Source organism: Trachurus japonicus, chromosome 22 (genome assembly GCF_045865225.1).
Source record: "Trachurus japonicus isolate A0001 chromosome 22, Traja_1.0".
In the NCBI taxonomy this organism is placed as follows: Eukaryota; Metazoa; Chordata; class Actinopteri; order Carangiformes; family Carangidae; genus Trachurus; species Trachurus japonicus.
In genome coordinates this window covers 15,655,264-15,678,215 of record NC_140928.1, presented here as the reverse complement: position 1 = coordinate 15,678,215, position 22,952 = coordinate 15,655,264, and the positions used below count along the sequence as shown (strand labels likewise).

The window sequence follows — 22,952 nt, the reverse complement described above, 5'->3', positions numbered from 1 at the left end:
GTTAGTCTGATTTAAGTAACTTAAGTTAGGGGCCAACACAATATAATCATGTTGGATGAACTAAAAAACTTTTTGTCTGTTTTACTAATGTAAATCATGTTTTGGATTAACTAATATAGCTTTTGTCCATTATACTAAGGTAAAAATCTTGTTGGAAGCATCTAATAAAGAGCCTTTGTCTGGTTTAATAATTTTTAAATCATGTTTTGGATTAACTAGATATAGCTTTTTGTCTATTTAGTACTAATGTAAGTCTTATTTTAAATGTAAGCACCAGTGCTTTACCAAAGATCCACTATAGAACATGCAAAAACCTTTAAAATTATTATTCAACATTATTCAACACAGCATAGAACCGACACTGGATCTTTACCATTGTCTTTGATGCATCCAAAGACAATGTGATCAGTACAACTTAACTGCTAAAACAGTTGCATTAAATCCTCTCCAGCTTCAATTAAACCATTTTTCTCCAAGACTCAAATTGTTTGTGTCACTATTAACTATATGAATGCTGGTTGCAGAGTTCAGAAATTACAGTCAAAATTTACATGCAACGTTTTTTTCAACCTTTTTCACAAATACTTAGATAATCTAAAGTCTAGACTTTTTTACAATAAAACAATTGACTGTGAGAAAACAGCCTTAAAACAATCTTCCAGGATTTGTGCATGACTGGTGACCTTTCAGTTTTAAGATTGAAACTAAACTTCTTAAAATATTTTTAAAAATGCAATATTTTTGTGCATAACTATAAAAATATGCATGTAATCATTTCAAACACTGAATTATTACAAACACATGCACACTTTTTGTTTGTAAATCAGAAATGGTCAAAAAATTACTGTCAAACTAAAGTCAGAAAAACTTTGTATAATTGTATATATTGTATCAATACTCAACCTTCAAATTGCAAGTGTGAATGTGCCACTCAGTAACTGCCAGCCACAACTGTCCATCTAGTAAAACCATCTAGATGAGTTCAAAAACACTGCTCTGTGTCATCTCCGTTTTCAACATATGAGACGATATCTAAGTGCATTGTGCAAACTAAATTCTGTTGGAACATCTTTCTTCAAATTTGAACTTCACAAAACAAAATCTGCATTGGCAGAGATGTGGACAAATGCCATTCAGTCTTCACCAAGCTAATTTACCCCATAAGCTTGTTCTTCAGAAACTGTGCCTTCGATGACAGTCTCTGCCCATCCAGCTTCAGCAGAATTTTCTGTAGGACTTCAAAAGTGCATTTGAGCTCGGGTGGGTAGCTCAGGTTGAGACAGTAAATCAGTCCAAATAAGAGAGCACAGGCAACAGCTGTGTCCCCTTAAACCACTCAGGACCTCCACACCTTCTATCAGGACCCCGATGTCCTCTGGACCGTCTCCCGGCTCTGCACCCTCCTTTTGTACGACGTACACGCCCATCACAGTTTGGCCCATTAAATTGTTGGCCTCAGTGTCCGTGTCCTATGGAGTAAAATATGACAATAAATACATTTGGTATGAGTCTAGAAAGTGTGTAAATAGACTTTTACACAATTTTATGAAGAGAAGTCGTACAATTGTACCATTTCTGTAATTACTTCTGTACATCTCCAAAGTGAAATCCCTATGAGCAGTGAGCACCGCCCTTTAGTGCTTACAGGGATGTCCAAATGAATGCTTTATTTGGACATTATTATTATTATTATTATTATTTATTTTTGAAATGAGAAAGGAAGTAACAGAGACCAGCAACCAGCAGTCACTATACAGGAGCTGCTGGCTTTGAGAGAACATGGATCAATCAACTACATCAAGAACACGGCATAAAATTGGCCAGCTTTTACCAAAGAAGACATAAATGTCCTCTCAAAACGACTGCTCTAAAAATATATCAGGTAAATATTTTTTACACAGATCTTTCAGCAAAATTACAATTTAAAAAAAAATGAGTGTCATTTCATTTAAGTGTACGCTAGATTTAGGAAACAAAAAATGAAATTTATCAATATAAAAATGATCGGGGGCAGGAGATTTTATACTTCGTATCAGACCACTGGATATGTCAAATATTACTTTTTCTTTTAGATTTTTATTGGCAATAATGAGTCCGCCAGATTATTGTAGTTTCAGTTTTTCATTTATACTCACACTTATATCCTCAGTGGACAATTTTGTTGTTACATTAAAACCACATTTTTTGATGGCAGAGCTATTCTGCAATCACAGTGGTTTCTCCTCTTGAGAAGATTAGCAGTTTCATCAGTAGATGGCGCTATTTAACAAGGCCTCTGGAAACAGACTGCATATTTTAGGCTTTTACACATATAAGGCTATAGTTATGGATTTGATCAGCATTATGTCTTCCTTTTTGTGTGCGTTTGTGTGAGCATACATATGTTGCTGCAGTCTTTCCAGCACATGTAGCACAGCACATTACCTAAGAAGTCCACTGCATTGGATTCAGTGTGAGTTTTTTTGTATATCTTTCCCCCCCTGAGCAGTGTCTTCAGTGTGACTTGCAGTACAGACAACATACAAGCTCTTTTGCCTCAGGCTGACTGGGTGCTCTACAGGTGGAGAGAACGTCAGTATGAACAGGGAGAAAGTTCAATGGTGATTGTCACACAGTTTTTTTTGTCTGCACGGCTTCTCTTTGTAGTCCGGCAAGTCACACAGAGGTCACAGGATGAAAAAAAAAACAACAACCCCCCAAAAAAGACAATGTGTAAGCCACACACACAGGTAGGCATAGTGCTGATCAAATCCATAAACATATTATAGCCCTTCCATATAAAAGCCCATTGAAAAAGCCTAGAAATGTACAGTCTGTTTTCATAGGTCTGAGTAGAAGTTAAATGGCGATGGACAGATTTTACTGTCCATCTGGTGATGGACAGTAAAATCTGCAAGTCTTACATCTTCTGAAGAGAAGAAACCACTGTGATCGCTGAATGCAATTATTGTTACTTTTGTGGCAATAAAAAAAATGTGGTATTGATGTAAGTCTATCGGACAAAAATGTCCACTAAGGGCATAAGTGGGCGAAAAATTGAAAAACAGAAAACTACAAAAACTAATAATGCATCAAAATCAGTTTTGTTTCTTATCTTCGACATATCTAGTAGTCTGATACCAAGTAAAAAATTTCCTGCCCCCAATCATTTTTTAATATTGAAAATCAGCCATTTTTGGTCATTTTTGTTTTCCAAAAATCTGGTATACATTTTATTAAACTGCCAATAAAAAAAATTAAAAATTAAATACATTTTCTAGTAATTTTGATAATAACAGAGGTTGACTGGTGTGTGACCCTTTGGAAAGGATACCAGAGGGATGTTAATGATAATGTTACCCAAAAAAACGGCTCAAGTCCGGCTGGTTCATAATAATGTTTCTGCCAATTCTATATCTCTAGTTTTCAACCTTGCAGAAATTTTACGAGTAGCATATGATGAAAAATAAGGGCAAGGCAAAATGTACTTTAGTTGTAAAGGATTTCACGTTTTAAAATGCAGGAAGTAAATATGTGCATTCTCTCACTGGCTATTTTGTCACATGTATGTAACTCACCTATTCCTTCACAAGTCTCTCGTGGTCTTCATTCAGGTAGACGCACAAGGACTTCAGGACGCATGCGCGTCTTGTATGTACTGTGTCATCCTGAGGGAAAAAGAGAACCAATTTTGAAATATGTATTTTAGCAGTTGCAAAAAAAGAATTCCACAGTAACTGATTTGTGGGACGTTTGCTATAGAGATTTATGCTCACACAATTGTCATGAGAGGGACATAAAAAGTATTATGCATAGGTCTCCATATTTTAATACAAACCTTTGAAATGGCCACCATGATGTTTCTGATCTTTTTCCCAGCCGCTCCTCCTTTTCCACGAAAGAGCTCCATCAATCGTGGAGAGTTTTGGTCGAGCTCAGCAAAGAATGTAGATATCAACGGAACAGTTGATATTCGCATGAACTCATTGTCGATCTGAAACACATCAACAATACACTTGTCACTCATCCTATATGAACATCACAACAATATAAGCACAGGACAGATGAACAGTGACAGCGGACAGAAAAAGGATGAATTTTAACCAGTTTAAAGACCTGCAGCCTTTCTAAACAGAGTCGAGGCTTCAACAATTAATCAGTTCGGTGAATCATGCAATGTTACTACATAATAAAGTAAATGTACAGCCCTGTATAATGTAAATGTGATCATCATTCTGCTTTTTTCCATGGTTTAGTGCTAAAAAAAGACAAACAACTGGTCAACACTGTATTTGATTTGTCATGATCTTCATGTACTTGTGTGGACATACTCTGAGGTATAGATAAAATCTTAGCACATATAGGATATTCACCTCTTTCGGAGTGAACAGAGCTGGCCACCTGCTTTTGAAGTCTGCAACGAGGGCTGTCCCTGAAGAACTTCTTGCCTTCTATATGAGAAAGTCTTTTCCATTTTCAGTGCCACTACATGGTCATTGTTTCTCTTCTTTATCTCTGAAAGCAGTACAATTCTCTCATTTTCCAGAGTGTCAGTTGTTTCTCCTTTTGGATGCTGTGGACAGTAATTAACTTCTGCCCTTCTGGGCTTTTTCACATTCAAGGCTGGTTTGTCTTGGGCCTTGTTCTTCAGTGAATTTATGGTCACCTCATTACATCCAAGGACTCTTAGTTTGGTCCTAAAGTTGGCCATTTTATATTTTAGGCTGATCTTCCACCCGTAACAACCATTGAAGGATCCTGTTTCCTTGAGACATGGATGCTTTTTCACAAGAGCTTCTGCAACATCATTCAGATCATTGTCAGTTGGGTAGGCTTTGAATTTAATGATTTCTTCGGCCAGTTGCTCCAAAATTTGTGATTTCAGCTTCGGTGCGGGGATCAAATGAGTTCCACTAACACTGTACTCGGCATTGGCCTTGTTAAGTTGCAGTTCAGCGTCATAGTTGAAACGAGGGACTGTGAAGACACTTGGCCAAACTGACAGCCTTGTAGATGGTGATGAACCTGAAGATGAAGCGGGCTCTGTATCATCTGTTTCAACCGAGGAGACTGACAATAAATCTGTTGAGCCTTGGACTGCTAGAGGTTGACGTGCCATTATGTCATCATTGTTATGAGCACCTAAGTATACAACCTTTACAGTTGCTTTGTCGTGTATCTCGGAGGTCACCGACAGGTTTACAAACTCATTGCCAAAATCAGCATCTTGGTATTGAAGCCGAAAATCTTCTTGCAATCCAAAACTGGTCTTTATTGTCTGGTGCAATTCTTCTATGGAGTCTGGTATCCCTGCTGGCAGAATTAGTTTCCTGGCATCATCTTCACCTAGGATGACCCTCAGTCTAATGGGCTGGGTCATTGTGTGGACCTGAACAAAGACAAAAAAACACTGGTTGAATATTTCACAATTAAAAAACACAGTGTTGATATACTATTTTTTTAAAAATCAAAACTAGGATCTTATGTGATATGTATTAGACTGCTCAACAGCTATTCTGATTTAACCTCTTTTGCTACACGAAAAAACAGAAGCTTCTCAAGTATGAACATTTTCTGTCTTATAATGTAAATTAATTAAATATTTTGGTTGTGGATTAACCCTTTACTGATTACTTAAAAATAATAAATTCATTCATTAATAAAATCATACCTTACACGATTTACTGTGCCACATGATATGGGGAAAAAATACTTACAAACATTACTCCTGTCTTCCAATTAAGTTAATGTGTCTCTTTAGTGTAACCATACGCAGGCCTCCCACTGAGTAGACAGCTAATGGATAGTCATCAAGTAGTGTCCCATGCTCAATCAGAGACACCTCTCTCACATGTGACATGTCAAGTTCAAATGATCTGAAGTGCTCTCTATACCAAGAGGATAGCTTTTTTACAATAAAATGTATCTTGCCTTGCAAAACACAAATCTGCAGAATTTCAGCAAACTCAGGAAGACCAAATAATTGCCCGTGGACTACAATCATTCCTTTGTTGTAGTTCATACCATTGTATGACACACTTTTTGTAATATGGACATCAGTCTCATCTGGTAATGTTTGCTTAATGGCAGTTGCAATGTTGCTTTGCAAAACATCAACTGTACTGATGAGACACTAGTTACCAGCAAAGGTGTCCTAAGGTCAGAGGAGTGCAAGTCTGAGGCAATTGTGAGCTGGTGTTTTCTGGCAAGTGTGAGAGGAATGTTTTTAAAACAGTTGGTATGGCGAGCAATCTGTTTGAAAAAACTATGTTTCGCCTCAAATCTCATAGTCCATTTATGGATAAGAGGCCCAAAGAGGCGAATCAAAGCTGGATAATGCTCCAGAAAATGATGTTTAGGGAGCAGATGGCTGTTTGGAAAAACCTCTTGGTATCTCTGGCGATGTTCACTGATTTTACACTCAAGATATGCAATTGATTCGTCAGAGTGGACAGGGGCTACAACAAGCTCCACTATATCCTTGAGATCCAAAACAACATGCCATATAGGTTCATCCTCTGGAACAAGTGGACCAATAATCAGAGGCAACAATCTAAGCAAAGACCAATTTTCATGAGCATTTCCACCAATGCTTTTTTTTAACTGAGAAGGTCTGTGGAATCGCGTGAGGCTGATTAGTTTTATCTCCCCATTTGTACTCAAAATTTTGGATTAAATTGTTAAGTTTTTCCAAGGTGAAATACTTTTAGAGATCAAAAGAGAGAAACAGTGAGCGAGCTCCACGGGCACTATGCCTTCTAACAGATCATGTGCTACATCTGGAGGATAGCCTGCAGTGACATGAAAATGGGTGAGATTCTTACTCAAAACACAATCCCGTTTAACTCCACAGCACGTGCTTGTTGTTTCTAGTGCACACTTCAAATGGGCTTCATGAAGTTCCCATGTTCTACGCTCAAACAGATCAGCAGTCAATGACTGGATTTCAGATTTCTTGGCAGTGCAGAATCTACAGATGTATTCCCCAGAAAAACTTTCTACAAAGCCAGCCAGCCCGTGGGCTCCTAGATTGTCAGCTATTACGCCGTTCACAGTGCCTTTGATGCACTCATTCAACTGACTGATGAACACACCACGTTGCTCCAAAATTACCAGATCTTTCAAAAGTGGATCCAAGACTTTTTCGTACCCAAATTTCCTCAAGTCTTCACTTTTACAAACAACAGCCAAATATATGGATGAGAGAGCAGAATGACAGCCAGGGGGCAAATTGTCCAAGACCCAGTATATGCCACAAAGCTTGTGCTTTTTGCGAGAGGTCCCCAGAGGGTTACAAACCTCAAAATCGTCAATATAAAGTTTTATGGAAATTCTCAATTCATCAACTGCTAGAAAGCTATTTGTTTTATAATGCTCACCATCTCGAAAAGAAGTGTAAACACGTTGATGAACACCATGCAAATCCTTTCTATTTTCTTGAGCTATGTGTTCTTCAATCACTCTATTCAGTATTTTATTGTGACTCAGTATTTCCTGCAATGACTGCAATAAAGGGATGTACTGAAAAGACCTCCTTTGGTCTACACATAAAATATACTCTACAGGCTCGACAACCCTAAAATTTAGTTTGTAGTATTGTTTTCTTTTATGAGACGTGGCAAGAGGACCACACTTGCCAAAAACTTTAGCCACAGGGTTAGCAACACATACAGAATTGGCAAGTTCTTCGATAATAGCCTGATCGATATGGAGATTATGGCTATTGAAAATTTCTGTAATTGTATGCTTTGTGACAGGTGCACTAGGTGAAGTTAACAAAAAGTGCAACTCTTCCAATAACTCATCTACTCCTTTTGCTGGAATATGAAATATATGTTCCAATTTTAACAATATTACTGCTAATTTTTTCTCAATTAGTTGTGGAATATTTTCAACAGCACCGTCATCACTTTCTGTCACTGACTCAGTTTCAACTTCACCATATGATACATCAGCAGAACAGCCAGCCCTCACATTATCAGAGGTATCTGACACTTGCAACGGGTCCACAAATGTAACTACACTGGCTTTGAGATCTTTCAGTGTGTGTGGATCATGCTTTCTGTTTTTGTGTGTATGATATGTGCTGTAAACATTTGTCTTGAAAGGGCAACCAAGAAACACACAACTAACTGTCTCGTTACTTCGCAGATGTGTTCCAATATGAACAAAAAAATCTTTCTCAGTGGAGAGGTCCCTGCATTCACATAACTCGCATTTAAAAGTTACTGAACTGGGAGCTGTCTGTGTAACCTGAGATGAATGAGCTTTATAGACATGACTGTTGAGTCCACTCCATGTCTTGAATGTGCATGGACAATTTACATATATGCACAGAAAACGTTGGCTTCTTCCATAATGATGATGTAGTCTATAATGCTTAAGTAATTTGTACCTATTACTTTCTCTGGCAACACAATGCTTGCACTCCCACATACAAGTCACTGAAAGAGAAGAGAGAGAAAAAAAACATTAGCACATGATAAATAAATATACTACTTTTCCTCAAATACAGGCCAGGGGAAAAACAAGGCTGAATAAACTCCTGGTACAATGCTACATGCCAACTTAGGCTAACAGATACACAATGACAAAAATATTAACAACTTACCATGTATTTCTGAGGTGCATGCAAATCTCAGAGCATGGGGACACTACTTAATTTTGGGAGGTATTTCTGGTTTAAAAAAAAAATGAGAGAGAGAGAGGGAGAGAGAGAAAGAGAAATTGTTTTAAAAGTTAACACAACATCATGTATCTATCTTAACTAGGGCACACCCACCCCACCCCACTAGCTGTCCCTATGCTACCAAGGGCTAGCATCAGAGTGGTAACAGAGTGGAGGAGGGACTGCCGCCGGCAGATGAGGTCCGTAGAGCGGCTGCTGCAGCTCTGTCAGCCGCTGCGCAGGTCCTCCGTCGCGGCTCACACAGACTCTGCACTCCTCCCAAACAAACGCGATGCAAACTGACCACAGACTTCCAATTAAACTGTGACTTTCTCGCATGAAAAACTATTAGAACTGTGACGTGTTAACAGCGCTAAAGCCAGCATCAAAACAGGTTTTATCAGCTTTACTGCTATGGCTGTTGGTGCCGCAGATTAATTTATGTGTATACAGTAATTCAGTAACAGTTGAGAATATACCTTTGTACGGTTTATTTTTAACATTTTATCATGCAAAAGCAAGCTCATTACTGTCTGAACCATGTGACCAGGCTGGCGGCGAGATCAAAAGCTGTCGCCACTCTGGTTAGCCTATATCTATGGCTATGGCTAGCATGTCTGTCTCTCCCTGAGCAGCAGCAAGGGAATTAGAGTTGTCACGATACCAAAATGAGTAACCACGGTACTATACCAGACAAAGTATCACGGTTCCGGGTAATATCGCGATACTGCAACCTTTTTTTATTATTATTATTTTTATGAACTGCAATGTATTTGTACAAGTTATAAATACTTATTAATTAGGCTACTTATAATGTTGTTTGGTGCATGATAAACATAATACTGGTGAAGTAGGAATTAGACTGAAACTAAATATTTTTAAATAAGCAATAAAAAACAAATAAATGAAGTTAGAATTTATATGGTTGAAAATAAATAACCATTCAGTCTCTTGCACATTAATTTATGTTTAACAATAAATAATCAACTTAGGATAAAAACAAATCCACTGTCTTTAAAAAAAAAATCTATTTGACAATAATGCTTCTTCTCCAATCATAGAGGACAGAATACAGTGAACAGGAACTGATTCCCTGTGAAAACTATATTTTTATGCATTTTCTAGGTGCTTTATACTTGGACATCCTTTAACTCTTTATTCATCAGCCTGTGCACGGAGCATATAGCCTGATATTAGCCAATGAGAAAATAAACAGAGCTAAATTAATTAAGTGCCACTGACGACGACACCGCGGCAGACTCGCCGCTCGCGCCCGGTGCTTCTGCCGTGGTCAGTGTGTTGTCTCGTGTTTGTGAAGCCGTGCGCACGTCTGGGCGAGACAGAACTTTAGCTCGTTGTTTGTTTTGAAGCGAGTTTCTATTGAAGCGCTTTCTCAGCTGTCTTCATGGAGTCCGTTCTTGCCGGCATGAACACGAACAGCCAATCAGATAACAGACGGGCGGACCCAGCGTGCGGAAACAGCCTATCATATCCCCGGACATCACCAGTAACAGGCAAACAGCCAATCATTCAGCAGCTGTGTAGTTAGGTTGCAGTGGGTGCATGTGGGTTTTGTTTACAAGGGAGTGCGTGCAGTGAGAAGCCGGGAGGAGAGGAGAGGCGGCCGCTATGTAGCGGAAACTGGCACCGTAGTAGTAATCCACGGTAGTACCGTTGTGTAGAATTTCTAGTATAGTAGGAACCGTTACGTTTTGGCACCGCGGGGCACCGTGGCTACCGTGGGTATCGTGCAACTCTAAAGGGAATTCAGCAGCAGCAGTCAGGACCACAAAGAAAAAGAAATAGAAGAGAAGCGTTGCAGCCACGGACCGATTCCCGGCCGCCACGACAAGTAAAGCCTCAACTCGTAAGAAGTTTGAGAGCTTTAGCAGTGAGTTAGCTCGATGCTAACTTCGGCTAGCAGTTAGCAGTCGCCGCTAATACCCCACAAGCACACAGGCTAACATGCTAATCAGACTCAGATAACTGGAACAGAAAACATGTTGACAATTTTGCGCACCTCCTTCTCAGCTCTTTTTCTCGGCCACAGAACGACAGGAAAGGATTAAACTTGAGCTCCGACCCTGTGTCTAAAATAAAAATAAAAAAACCTATGTTAGCCACAGCAAAGTTAAGGTAGAATTAGCCTAACTGTGAGAACTAAATAGGCACTAAAATATGTCTCACAAATGTCTAATGTGTACAATTTAACACTCAGGCTGTTTAAATGAATACATTCCTGTATATATATCTGAATTACTTACCTTTACAATCACAAATGGCAAACAAGTCTTGCATGTGCTGGCGGTCAAACGGTCCAAAACTTTTTTCTGCATCCGGTGGGTGTGGCGCATGCGCAATCTTCTTCTTCTTCTTCTTCTTTGTTTAACGGCGGTTGGCAACCAGCTTACCGGCGCATTACCGCGCATGCGCAATAGCTGTCTCTATCAGAGTCATTGAGTTGAAGGATCTCATTCTCGTTGCCTTGAAATGAATGCATTTAATTCATCTGAATTCTCTTGGATTCATGTTAAACTAACAAGAACAAATTATTTAACGGGGATAAACATGATTAATTCATTTAATGCAAACATATTTCTAGTTTGCTAATCAAACACATGCCCTGGGTTCGTTTTTTGAGTGTATGTGTGTGTGTGTGTGTGTGTGTGTGTGTGTGCGTGCGTCCGTGCGCAGAAAGACAGGAGGGCATCAGATGAGTACAGACTGTTTCCACCTGCCAGGTGCCTGGTCTCTAATCCCCCCTCTCTGTCTGATTAAACAAACACACATACACACACACGCACACACACACACACACAAACACAGAGACGCAACAAGGTCATCTCTCTGTCAACCATACAATAGTGCTGTGTACCCATCTGGCCTACATCCTAAACACTTCCGCTTTAGAGAGCAAATAAAAAAGCAGAAGAGAACTAACACTCTGAGGCTTAGGAACAGGTCAGGAGTAAGTTTTAATGTACAACAGAAAAATATGGTTGGATCTCACACTATTTGATACATGTTTTTTATTCGTCAACCATCTGGGAGTGCTACAGACACGGTTGTCTTCTTTATTGTGGGAAAAACCTACAGTCTATGGGGAAAACACAAACACACAACTTGTGTTGTCTCACGTCTCTCTGCTCTTGCAACACTGAGATCACCTCAGTGACCGGGATTCCTCACACAGTACTTTCTTTGTGTGATATCAAAAACATCTTTTAAGAACAATGTTGTGCGCCATTGCCTTGCCAAAACCGTTTAAAATACCCCACCCCCATCTTTTCTACGATGACGAAACTTTCTGTCTTTCTGCTTTTACTTCGGCGGCAGATAAGCTCCCCCTGTGGTGAGTCATATCACTCTGATGATATTTTATGCTGGGAGTACGGCGCTTTGATATCTGGAGGATAACAGGGCTTTGTGGAGACAGTGACACCCACCCTCCTCCCTCTCCTCCTCCATCCCCTCCCACTCCTCTGCTTTTCCTTCCCTTGGGGAGGTTTGGCTTCTCCTGCCCCCTCTGACGGCTTTCATGTCTGACGAGGTTCTGCGCTGTCGAGGTGAGGACGAGGTCAAATGACTTCAAATGTGGTGCAGGGGACCACCAGACTCCAAATGAATAGAGATTAGTGAGTGCAGTAATGTTTGTGTACACTTGTGCACACAAATGCCTTAACACTGTGGTTTTGTTCTAAATCCTTGTGTATTTGATCCTGTATGTAAAACACTGACTGAAAACACTATAACACACTGTGACACAATATAAAATGATGAACTGTAATATCATATGTGTCAGATGAAGCACTGTGCATTACTTGCTGTATTTAGTATTACAGTAGAGAGCTGTGTATATTCACCATAATACTGGATACTGTGTGTGTGGTTTGATCTACATTATGATAGTGGAGGAATTCCATGTGGTGCCATGCTGTCTGCACCGTCTCCTCTCCCCACCTGTTGAGGCTGTGATTAGATACTGTCAACCCTCAGGCCATAGCTATCACATACAGGTAGAGCACAGTCGGGCTATAGCTTTCCCTTATGCTGTGGGATGGGAGGGAACTGGTGAACTCCAGAAACTACAGACGGTGCTGAAAGTTTGTGTCACACTAATGAGCAATCTGTCAACAAGTGTGCGCTACAGGGAACTTGGAAAAAAGACGAAACATTTGAAAAAAAATGTAGATTATATGGCGGAAATCCTTGTATGAATCCTGCCAGACTGCCACACACACACACACACACACACACACACACACACACACACACACACACACACACACACACACACACACACACACACACACACACACACACACACACACACCATGTGATGATGTGACCATGTCAGAATAATTACAAAACACAGTAATCCCCCGCAAACACAGTGGTTTAAAGTAGGCTAATATTTCAACAGTTTTTGGACTCTTTATCTTTGTCTTGTTACTGCATTTTCTTTTTGCATAAATTGTTAGTAGTTATCAGATGAAAGGATATAAATCTGAAAACATGTCACCATATGTCACTGTTTAAGATTTTATCCACTTAAGTATACACATTTCATAATCCCATTCAAAAAGAGTATAGGGAAGAGCAGCTTGTGATCTAATTTTACATCTATTTGGAAAATTGTTCACAATGTTTATGATTATTCTTTGTCAAGATGTTTTCATCCATTAACACCCATTGAGCCCATTTGACTATCATTAAAAACAACAGCCTGACATTTTGTTAATATAGCCTATGCTTATTCCCTTTTTAGCCTTGTGTTTATTATGACACTGATATCACTCTCATGTCAGATATTGACTGATTTCTTTCTTTCTTTGTTTGCAATTAGAAATGTAAAGTCAGAAAATGTTTTTATATGAGGATTTGTGTTCTCTAAATTTCCATATTCATAAGATGGCTATGTACGTTAGGACTTTTCATAACCTTGCAAGAAGTGTTTCTTTCTTAATGTTATGTTCATTTCTCAGGTCATAGTTTATGGATTACATACATATTTTCTCAGGCATCTGTAGGATTATTTTGGCTGAATTTAGTTAGGCTACGTAAAATTAAATTGCTTTATTTTTTCCTTGTCACATGATGACAGTTTCATTTTCCAAAACTATTTTGTTTTTGTTTCTTTTGCAATAAATTAATTATGATAATATTATCTTATTTCAATCATATTATAAATAAAACTACACACAAACAAACAAATAAATAAAAAACTTGGGGTTGCGGTTGTTTGGCCTCATGACCCTCCGTAGTTACACTCTCCTAGCAGGAAGTTCGCTTGCTCTTGCTACTAGCTTTTTCTCACGCAGATGTGTGATAAACCGTCTTTGGTGTTACTTTCATGGATCTATTATAAGGCCATCCATGGCTTTACACGATGTTAAACACATTTTATGAGCCTGACGCTGATAGCATGGCCAGGCGGTTGACGACTGATAATTTACCGATGAGGTCAGACGTTTTCCCCTTTGGAAACTCCGCCATGTTTTGTCGTGAACGTATCAAACGGACTTCCGGTCAACTCTTCTCCTGTCCGCAAGACTCAAGGACCCTGGAAAGTGAAGTGAGTCCGACTACATCACCTGTAGAAATTCAGTGAGTTTTAAGAATTAGAGTTTTATTCTTCCCTTTCATAGTTTTATGGTTTGGGTTGTGTTTTCACTTGGCTAGCAAAACATGTCTCTTGTCATGTCAACAGTTTCTCTAGTTAGCATAATGTGCTGCCATTTTAATCATCCTCTCCTGTTTGCAGGTGTTTTATTACCTCACAGGTCGATTAATTTGTCCTTATCCTCTATCTTACCTGCTCTGAATTTTGCTAACAGTTTTAACAATGTTGTATTTGTTTTCTGCTGAGCTCTTGCAAATAGTTATCCAATGTGGTTTCCTTTTCTGCAAATGGCAAATAAACTGACTCTTGGACTCTCTAACAAGTTCCAGGGTCATTCACCCAAATTATGAAAACGAAAATTCCTAGTCATTTAGAAAGTTGTCAATTAACTACTACTACGTTTGAGTGGAGGCATAAATCTCAGTTATATTGCAGGAACTTTGTACATAAATCATCTGCATTCCTCCCAATCACAAGGTGTAAGTGGGAAAATATAGGTTTGTGTAATTTTAGTAAACCGACACTTTAAATATAATTGCTTTGAGCCTTAAGCTACCTTAAAAGAGCTATATATCATGGCCCCTGCCTGCAGTCACTTAAACAAGACGGTTCTTGGTTGTGTACCGGAGGAGCCCGTCTTGCAGACAGGGATCCTGGAGGCTTGACCCTGGGCTGAGATTTGTTGTGGTGCTGAGTCTCCGGAGGGGCTTGTCTGGAGGTTAGCTGTGCTCTGTCTGGGCCGTGCTGCTCTCTAATCACCCTGACACTGCACTTACAGGGCTGACAGCTATGGCGCCAGAGAGAGAGAAAGAGAGAGGGAGAGAAAGATTGTACACGTGACAGGGCCCACCTTGGCCCTCCACTTGTTCCCTCTCCAGATAATAGCTTTCTACTGATTTTCTTGGCGTGCACGGATCCCTGTTACCTTTCATCCTCTTTGGTACCGCTTGTCAAAATATCTAAGGGCAGCAGCATGCAGACATGTTACCTATTACCTTCCCTGATCCACTTAATAATGCATCATGTGTGCCAATGAAAGGAGTGGAGTGAAGCTGCAGGCCTCCACTTTTTGCGCCACGATCAATATTGAAACTTAATCGTAAGCACAAATTTTATACTTCCCATTTGAAAAAAATCAGGGCTATTATTGAAGTCCGAGGTTGTGTGTGTGTGTGTGTGTGTGTGTGTAAAGTGAAAGATAAACCCAAACTGTGTGTGAAATGAATAGTTGTGTGCTTCATTCCTTTACAGCTCGTATCAGTGAGCTGAGGCGTCACAGCCGGCGCCCTCTGCTACTTACCTAATTAGCTCTAGGAGCCCCTGCATTATTAACAGGCCCCCTAAATCATTCAGAGGGGCCCTAATGTGTGTGTGTGTATGTGTGTGTGTGTGTGTAGGAGCACGAGGGAACACACAGAGGGGGTTCGGAGGATCACTGTGATAATGTCCCTCCCTATTCACGACATGTCAGACGTAATTATTCACCCCCGGAAGACACGGGTCCAGAACACTAGTAATGGCACTCTTCTTGTCCCCTCCTCTGTCTCCTCCTCCTCCTCCTCTTCCTCCTCTCCCCTCCCCCTCCCCCTCCTCCTCCTCCGACTGCCTTTATGACTGACAAGGTGCTAGATGGCGCCGACACACTCTATAGATAGACAAATAGTGGAGGACGGCCGGCATTGTTGGACAAGAAATGTTCATGTTACAAAGGTCATGTGTTAATGTGGGAAGATCAGCAGGAATAGATGGATAATGTTTGTTTTATTGTGTACATGGATCTCATTAACGTGAGCTGTATGCCATTTGTAGGCCTCATTTGGTTATATTACATGAATATTACTGCGATAATGGTGTGAGTGTCATTTAGCTACTTTAACCACTGCGTGACTCACAATTGCGGCTGTTGAGCAACAGAAGTGCTTGATGGGGAAAAAAAAAAAAACTAATTTGGGAAACAAAATGCAGCTGAATCATGTTCAGCAGAATGTGGTTGTTTTCTCTAGGTTTAGCAGCTGGAAGTGGTTTGGTCCTTTTGTCAGCAGAGTCAGCAAGACTCAAATGAAAAGTCAATATACATCACTTCCTCCCTCTCAGCCAATAGCTGCCGTGCAGTGAGGGGGGGTGATATTGTTCTGTATGAGACAATATTTGGCTAGGCTGGTGACCAGGAGCTCCTGCCCTGGTAATTCCACATGTGTTTACAGGAATGTGACTGTTTCCTGAAGCCGTGCAGTAGCTCTGGTATGTGGGGTGAATTCCAAAAAGCATGCTTTCTTCTCTGTGGCCTAGTGCACTCTCCCTCATACCGTAGTACTGTGGGCTGAAGTATGTGGAGATGAGGAGAAGCTGCTTTTGAACAACAGAGCTCTGATGTGTGTCACAGATCCATTTCTGAAATTAATTTAGTTTTTCTAAACAAACAAGATGTTTTGTCGTGCTTTATGTGTTTTCTCTATTTTCGTAGTCTGACCTAAGTTTGAATTCAGTTGAATGTTAACTTCAAAAGTATCAAATTGATGGATTGTCAACGTAAACACACTATTATCAGTGGGCATTACTCCACAAACATCAGACAGATTCCTCACATTCAGACAGATACACATCCATTCAAAAACAAGTCGGGCCAATCACAATCATCGATCTAAAACGCCGGAGGAGGTGCTGAAGTATATCTGTTTGCTGCCACTGACAAGAAGAGGTCAGAATAATGTGTTGTTGATCTGATTGATTGGCCTGCGGACGTTGATAACAAAATTGAACTGTTAAAAAAAACAAACAACAAAGAGAAAAGTGATATTAGTTCTAAAGAGTGAAAAATGAAAGATATCACTCATTTAAATGATTAAACAACCTATGCAGTTGACTTTGTTCATTGTTGGCAAGTGTATGCGTGAACGACGTGTTCAAGCTCTTAACAAACAAAGCAAGACTGGCAGTCAGTGCTCCTCAGAAATGTTTCTGCATAACCCCGTCTCGATTTTAAGATGTGTGAGGCTAAGTAGATTACAGGCTTCTTACTGCAGTTGTGGGATGGAGCAAAAAAAAAAAAATTATGGTGAAAACTGTAATGGGAAAAAGAATTAGACAAGATAAAATTCTCAAGATGGTGTGAGAGAGAGAGAGAGGAGAGAGAGAAACACTCCTTTAAATCGTTAATCTGGTCTGCCCCTCCCCCCTCTGTTTCAATTAAGAAAATTACTTTTTAGTTCAATTAACAATAATTCACGCTTAACTGAATAAAGTTTATTACACAATCAAGGCGACAACAGAGCAAGTGAGAGAGACACACAGTTACACTCACAAGTACACACACTCCTCGCACACAGTGGGTGTTCAAGGCCCCTGATCTGCTGACCCATGTGGGCTGTGCGGGGATCTGTGGCCGGGGGAGGCAGGATGCTGGAGGTTTTTTTTTGGGGGGGGGGTCGGACGATGTTGTTAAGGGATGTTAGTGAGAAATATGTCATCACACTGTGAGATGCAGGGGCCTCTCGTCCTCCATCCTTGGCCTCAGGCAGCAGCTTGCATCACAGTGATTAGCTCCCAAACACAGACAATAACACTCGCTGCCACGTCGTCACAATCGCCATTACCACCACCCCTCGCTCACCACCGCCATCATCACCGCAAAAAACGTGGCCGAGTCTCATTTCTTGGAAGCTTCCTCTTTTTTTATTTTTTTTTATTCAACTACAGATGAGCCGTCTGCCTATAAACATTTAGGGAAAACGAAATACGCGCAGCATATAAATTGTCCTCTTTTGCATTTTTATACCAACAATAAGGTGCCATTTGCTTCAGCCGCGGTTCATCCTCCTTTGTTCCATCCCTCCTCCTCCTCCTCCTCTCCCCTCTCTTCCCCTTCTCTCCTTCTTTCTGCCCCCCCCCCCCCCCCCTCTTCTGAAATGATTTACGCTGCTACAATTATTGGGTAATCTCCACTGTCATTACTCTTAACATCTGCTCTGTCACAATGCTAAGGGCTTTTGGCTGTGCTCGGCGACAGTTATTCTATGTGCTTACAGTCCTGTGATGCAGACAGACAAACCACCCACCCCCCACCTCCCCCACTGCCTTTTCTCTTTATGTGCTATCTGCATTAGAGAGATGAAATGGCTTTTATATGAGTGGGAGCAGTATGGTGGGGTTATTTGCTCTCGCTGGTGTGTGTGATTAAGAGAGAAGACGTGGATCTTGGGGAGAGGTGGGCTGAGTTATATAGACTTAGCTGACAGGCACTGCGGAGGTATCTAGAGGTCAAAGGTCGGGCGATGAACTTGACTGGAAAGTCAGAATGTACCTTTTCAACTTTTTTTTTTTTTTAATGTTTAATGTCAGCTCCTGTAGTCAAGCGATTTCACTTTTTCCATTTGAAACTGACAAAACTACCTCCCACCATCTCGATCTGCTCTTATGCATACGCCCGGTCTCTCGTGTGTTTCTGTCTGCCTGTCTCTCCGAATGAATAACAAGCAACCACCCAGCAGACAGGCAGTTAAGTAGGCTAACCTTTAGCGAGCAGAGAGAGGAACATTCAGAGATTTCCATCAGATTACCCTCTCCAGTTTCCATTGTGTGTATTGGCCCCCTCCGTGGTATTTCTCCCCCCCCCCCCACCACCACCACCACCACCACCACCCCACCCTCACGCAGCAAATTGGAACCATTTGGTATTCAGATAACGGCAAACAGCTCAGATCTGCTGGAACAATGAGCGGTTTCCAACCAATCGCCCACCTGGACTGAGCTGTACTAAGACAGTCTTGATAGTCGTCAGTTCTTTCACCACTTCTCAATTGCCAGTGAGGGTTTCTTTCTCCCCCCCGCCCCCCCACCCAACAGCTAACATTTCTCAAGCGTCCCCTCTGATTCTAGTTTACCTCCCTCTCTCCTGGCTGATTAGTGACCTTCAGCTACTTCACAAAATCAGATATCACTCAGGAGTACCATACAAGATGAATTCTTGTGGATGTCACAACCTGGCAAGTGTTAGGACTTTGTGTAGTAGTTCTCTATGCACCGAAGCAGTTGTCTGTTGAGCGTACATTTGTGTATATACTTTATGCTTCACCCCAGTGAGAGGAATGTAATGACATGGGTCCAATACTGTGTGATTGAGATAGATGACCTGTTTTATTATCTGTGTTTTGTATGTATGTGTATGTGTGCATACGCTCCCCGAGTGCTGAGGCAACACATTGTGACCCTAGTTGTATTTGGCCACCAGAGGCCATGCTGGCAAAGGCTGAAATGATGATTAAGGACAGGGGGGCTGGATGGGAAAATGTGGATTAATGAAGCTCAGATAGAATTAATAGCCATGACATCCCACAACAGCGGAGCCGCTAAATGAGAATATGTCGTGGGTCTGCAGGAGTCTCAGTGCTTGTTTTGCTTTCAAGGTGATGGTGAGAGTGAAGAAGACAAAGTTGCACCTCTCGGCTGACTTACCTCACTTCCCCTGTCTCCACAACAAAAAGAATAAAAGCAGTGTTTCTCTCAGGCGGAGAATTGCAAAACACCACTCAGCTTTCCAATGCCAACCTTTATTTATTGAGTGTGTTGTGGAGGTTAGGTTGTCAGATGGGAATGCAGTATGCAGTTTCACATTTTTCTTTCATCTGGGACCATAGTCTTTGCCTTACCATAAAGTCAGTGTTATCATTACTTCCTGTATTTGATCTACTAGTAAATAATCTGTTTAAATGGCGTCAAAGTGGGTTTGTCTGTGGAGAAAGGTGGTGATGGATTTGTTGATTGGTTTTCATGCCTCCACACAGGAGACAGCCAGGGCTGGAGACACTGTATTCTCAGGTTGTCTGTCCGTCCCAGTCTTGTGAATGCAATATTTCTGTAATGCCTTGAGGGAAATTCTCAAATGTAGCACAAACGTTCACTTGGATTCGGGGCTAAATAGATTTGACTTTGGTGGTCAAAGGTCAAGGTCAGTGTGACCTCACTGTTTTGACAGACACTATTTTGGCCTTGTGTCCAAAATATCTCAAGGACTCCTCAGGGAAAACTCTTCAATTGTGGCATAAATGTCCCTTTGAGCTCAAGAATGAACTGATTTGATTGGCTCTTGAATGTGATGTCTCATGATTGCCTTGGTCTCTGACTAGAAAGGTCAAAGTTCAAGGTTACAGTGACCTCATGTTCCTCTGAGGGCCATTCATGAGGAACGCCCAGAGGGACTTTTGTTACATCTTGAACAAACATTCACTTGGACTCAGGGATGAACTGGTTAGAATTTGATGGGCAGCGGTCAAAGGTCAAGATCACTGTGACCACTCAAAACATGTGTTTGGCCATAACTCAAAAATGTTTCCTCTAATTATGCCACATATTTCTAATAGAATAAAAATGATGATCAAGTGATGATATTCTATACCCAACTGGTCAAAACTGTGACACTGTAGTTGTGAAGTTCAAGTGAAATCATGGCATCTTTTAACAACTACTAAACTCTGGTCAAACCGTAACCGTAGCTTTGCCGTAACAGAGGACTTCTCTACAGTAATATATAAGTATAGTACAGTAAAGAGGTAATGCTAAGTAATGACAGAAGATTTACAAGAGACACCTATATACACATTATTAAAAAAAGCTCAAACTTGCTGCAACAAAGGACAGATACCCTGATTTTTTAACCCCATTTATGTGCCAAGATTGATGCAAGTTCCCATAATGCAACTCAGCAGCCACATCAAAGCTCTTTAGTCAAAGCTCCCCTCAGAGCCACAGAAGACCTGATACAGTAGTGGACTTTGCATTGATATTGTGGAAATTAGTAGTTCAATAAAACTGGCATGGGATGCTAAAAAACATTTTTAAGATTTTGCAGAAATATTCAACACATGTCTGCCCACACCTGTGGTCCACATCTGGGACATGTTAGGACTGGGAGGAAACTCCCAACACCTGACACATGAGCGTCATTCACATAACAGAGTTTTATTCTGTAGCTCAATTCCAATTATGTATTTTTTTTTTTTGCAGTCTTTAATTAATGTAGCATTGTGGGAGAGTTTTTTCTTCTTCTTTTTTTTCTTTTTTTCTTTTAAATCTGCACTTAGTCTCGGGAGACTTTTAAAAGAAAAAACACACAATGACATAAAAATGTATCTGTTGCACAAAGAGGGGTACATGTATAGAAGATACAATATATGAGAAACCCTGCAAGAGAACAATTTTGTTGCTCTTCAGCTGCAACATGTTTGGCTCTCAGATGTTATTAACAACAGCTGCAAAGAGTACAGATTCAACTCCCTGAAGTTTTTACTTTGGCTGTTTGAGGATAACAGTTGCTGGACCAACTTGTCTTCTCTTTGATTTTACCACCTGGTTCGTTGTTCAGTTGGTGGTCTTTCACTGCTACCTCCTGCAGGCTACAAACATCCCAGCGTGCACTCACACACAGACACACACCTGGACAACTTATTAGCATGTTAAGTCAGGAACTGAAGTATGGTTTAGCTCCAGGTGGTGATCAGTCATTAATGTCTGATCAGCTCCGCAGGTAAATGTTTACCTCAGACTGGTTAGACATTGTTGAAACCTGGAGGCAAGGTCCATAAAGACTCCACTGGAAGTATTTGTAACAGTTTGTAACTCTTTGTAATGGTGGTGTCTGGTGATAACGATTCATTTGTTGTGTTAAGAACTGGAAAAAGTGCAAACAAGCACAGCAGCAGTTACAGTCTTAAAGGTAAACATGAAATGCATCACTTGTGTATTTTATCAGTGTGTTTTTTTTAAAGAATGCAGAAAATTGTCAAACCCCTGGACACTAGATTTTTTGTTACAACAATAGCTAACATGATACCACATCGCATAGTTTGGTGAAATAGAGAGATTTAGAAAAAACACGAAAGGGGCAAAGTGGGAAGCAGTTCGTGGAGTTCACACCAGAGTGTCTTGCTTTCAATGAAAACATGCAGATTGTTTTCTTCTATAGGGGGGAGACCACTGAGAGTGAGAGGGACGGGGATCGTCAAAGACATGTTGGAAGAATTACAGTGATAATAGTTTGCTAACACTCTGCTTACCTCTCATACAGAAGATCCTGGACTAATGAGCTGCTCAACCAGCCGCGCTGCCGTGCACTGACAGTCTGTCCTGCAGTGAAGGTACACATTAAAAAAGTTTATTTTAAATGCTACATATTTGCTTTGGAGGATGAACTGTTAATGATCCTGTCTCTACAGGTGTCAACGTCAAGCTCAAGTCAACCCGCTGCTGCAAAAACACAGGACACTACAGGTAGGCTTCACTCTTGTTTAGCCACATCTCTTAAGGCCAATAAGAGCACTGGCTTTGTCTTTCTTTTCAAGAGGGCTTGAACTCTTCCCCTTTTCACCGTTGCTGCTGCTGCCCCACCGGGGTTAATACACCAACCTCCCTGTGCGGGTGGGGCGGCGTGGGGCAGGGGCACTCGGAGAATGAGTGTAACAAGAGAGAGCATACAATACTGAGAGGGAAACTGAGATAGTGAGTATTGACAGGATTGAGCTCCCAGGTGGGGTGTCACCCTCAGGGGAGGCAACAGTTGCTGACAAAGCTGTGTGTGTGTGTGTGTCACATGAGAGGGTTTTGGCAGGTTGAGTTCCTCGACATGAATGAAGATTTTTTGGTTGTTGCTCTTTAGAAGTCTGTGCAGGTTTTGTGTCTGGGATTTTTTCT

The 22,952-nt window shown here is 40.8% G+C and overlaps 1 long non-coding RNA gene and 1 pseudogene across 1 annotated transcript; one reads left to right on the top strand and one right to left on the bottom strand.

The window, feature by feature from the left end:
• Positions 1-1,153: 1,153 nt before the first annotated feature.
• On the bottom strand, positions 1,154-5,364 carry LOC146963759 (uncharacterized; annotated as a pseudogene).
• An 8,753-nt stretch (positions 5,365-14,117) lies between these two features.
• Positions 14,118-22,532, top strand: LOC146963758 (uncharacterized). The gene is made up of 3 exons (XR_015034787.1): positions 14,118-14,222; positions 22,330-22,399; positions 22,478-22,532. It is a non-coding gene; the product is annotated as an uncharacterized LOC146963758 (long non-coding RNA).
• The last annotated feature ends 420 nt before the right edge of the window (positions 22,533-22,952 follow it).